Consider the following 2,759-nt stretch of genomic DNA (forward strand, 5'->3'; position numbering starts at 1 on the left):
ACTCACTACTATAAAGTTGTAAATTCTCCCAAAGTAAATCTCTAAATGTAGCTAAATTTCAAAAAAAAATTCAGTTGCTTTTTTAGTTTAATAAACTACAGAACTATTCCAAAGTTAATTTAGAAGGAAAAAATGGCAAGCAAGAATACCCAGAAAAAAATCTAAGTTAAAAGAGAATAACATGATAGACCAAACCTTCTGCTTACATATTAAAACATTATATAGGATCATTAAAGAAACACACTGTTTTGGGGTCCAAAGGCCACACAGACAAATGGGAAAATATGAAAAGTCATTTAAGAGGTCATAATATTAAAAATTAGTTCATGTGGAACATCTGCAACAATGTTAACAATAAAAATACACAAAACAATGAATGATAAAGATGATGTTTAAATTAGCATGATGAATGATGTTAATAAATTTCAATTGCGTTTTGAGGAAAGAAAAGCATTGAATAACCCAACTTATGCAAAAGAATTTTAGAAATATATGTAAAAATTAAAACAGAATTGCTGTACTTAAAAGAGTTTAAAAAAGAAGGTACAGATTATTTGTTATAATGTAGAAATGGATAATGACATAAATGCTGCCATATAAATTACATTAAATACCTAGAAGAAAAACATAAACAAATCAAAATGTATTTGACAAACTGTGAAAAAATGACTTCTAACTAAAATCACAGATAAAAGAGTAATTTTCTTACTTAGAAAGAGGAAGGAACTAAAATCAATTCTCTAACACCCAAACACCCAATAGAAAAGTAGTCCAAACAAGCAAAACACATAAAAAGAGCTAAAAACAGCTCTTAAACATGATATATATCAGTTTCAACCAAGACAAGAGATTACATAAATTACACAAGAAGCAGTCTCTACAGAAGATGGATTTGCTCCAGGAATGGAAATTGTGAAGTTGGATTGCAAAATTAAGATGGAAATAGATTTCAGACTGTAGTTTTTAGTATTTTGAAATGTGTTCTATGATATGTATTGCCAATTCAAAAATTAATTATATTGAAAAAATAAAATACATTGAAAAAGTTTTAGATATCTTTCAACTAAAATTTTGGATTTGGGCAATAGGAGGAATACTTAATAACAATCCTGAATTTATCATTAAGAAGCAAAATTATCTGGACAAGTTATTCAATTTCCTTCAATTCCAGATCCTTTGTTAATAAAATTAGAATCATAAGACTTACAAAATTTCTTTCTTGGACTGTACTTATGCACATGGAAATGTAAATATGATAAGTATCAATAACACAACAGTAAAAATTATATTTTCAGAGACCATTTCTATAGTTTGGTACTAAAGAAGTTTCTCAGAATGTGTAGAGCACCCCAGACCACGAGGAGGAGGCCCAGTGTTTTCTCCTGAGCATGAAACAGGCTTTTGGTGTTGCTTTTGCAATTGCTAATAGCCTCTGAAGATCGTTCTTCTCTTCTTTTGGAAGAGTAAGGAGGAGAGAACGTAGTCTGAGTGGTAAGAAAAAAACCACAAAAGTATACATATATGTCACTGAACTATGAGAGATTCTTTTTATCTTTTTTGTACTTTTTCTCAAGCATGATGATTCTATGTATAAACATTCACTATGTATGTTAAGGGAAAATAAAATGTGAAACGCAGAAGGTCCTTTCACCAGTAATCTCAGAATGTTAAAACACTGAAATAACTACTAGGAATTTATTAAATACATGCTGTATAAGAAGTTTATAATTAAGTATATTGGTTTCTTAATTTAAGACTTAAGACTAAAATAAATAATCTAGACCTTGAGCACCATTTAAACATCTTCATTTGACCTGTTCCTTATTACTTTATTCAGAAAATGTCTACTTTTTAAGCATAAGGGTTGAAGTGTCATTTTAATTATGATTTTTATAATTCAATATGCTTTACAAAATGCATAGTACATAGTCATTTTCCTAGAGTTGATATCTGGCCCAGTTTGCATTGCATATCTCTTTCTGTCAAATGTTTTGTTTTCTCTGCAGTTTCTGGATGTTTTGGCCATCTACTTAGTGGGTGTAATCATTGTGGTTGTGTTATGAAGCAGTGAGAGGAGAATTTAAACCATCTTCTCTTAGTGAAATCAGTAAATTCCAGAATGAGTAAAAGTTGAAAATATACATTCTAATGTATAACAACATGAATAAAATGATAACTATGCATTCATGCAAATATATTAAACATTAATTTTGCCAATAGCAGCTCAGAAGCATGAGTTTTTAACTGATGAACATATTCTCTATGGGTTACTTATAAACTCTGATTTACAATTAAAAGATGCTGAACGGTGTGTGTTGCTGTGTGTCCATGAGTGTGTATTTACATATATGCATCTAGACTAAGAACTTTTAATGCAAAAAATAAACTGTTAACCATTTAGTGTTCCTAAACATTTTTAATGGATATGTGAAGGCAATCACTTATCTACATTCCAATATTCCAATATATACATGTATGCATGTTGCCTTTCTCTAAGGTTGTACCTTATAAATTCTAAAATATTTTATTTGAAAGTTAAAAAAATAAATTGAGACTGAAAATTGTTCATGGTTAACTGAGTTAAATAACTAGTCAATTTTTTAAAAGTTACAATGAAAATTGGTCATTGGAGAAGAAGTAATTGGGTGAGATTTTTTCCTTTTCATATGAACCTTCTGGTATAGCTAGATCTCTGCTAACATTCTAGATGAATATTTGCATGAACATGTAAAGAAGAATAGGTAAATATTACAGATTTA

General features: G+C 29.1%; 1 non-coding gene across 1 annotated transcript; it reads left to right on the forward strand.

Moving 5' to 3' along the window:
- Positions 1–1,279: 1,279 nt before the first annotated feature.
- LOC123816589 lies at positions 1,280–1,493 on the forward strand. The gene has a single exon (XR_006785297.1). It is a non-coding gene; the product is annotated as a small nucleolar RNA U3 (small nucleolar RNA).
- The last annotated feature ends 1,266 nt before the right edge of the window (positions 1,494–2,759 follow it).

The sequence above is a fragment of the Phyllostomus hastatus genome, unplaced genomic scaffold (assembly GCF_019186645.2).
Source record: "Phyllostomus hastatus isolate PE091 unplaced genomic scaffold, TTU_PhHast_1.1 phas_contig_209, whole genome shotgun sequence".
NCBI lineage: Eukaryota > Metazoa > Chordata > Mammalia > Chiroptera > Phyllostomidae > Phyllostomus > Phyllostomus hastatus.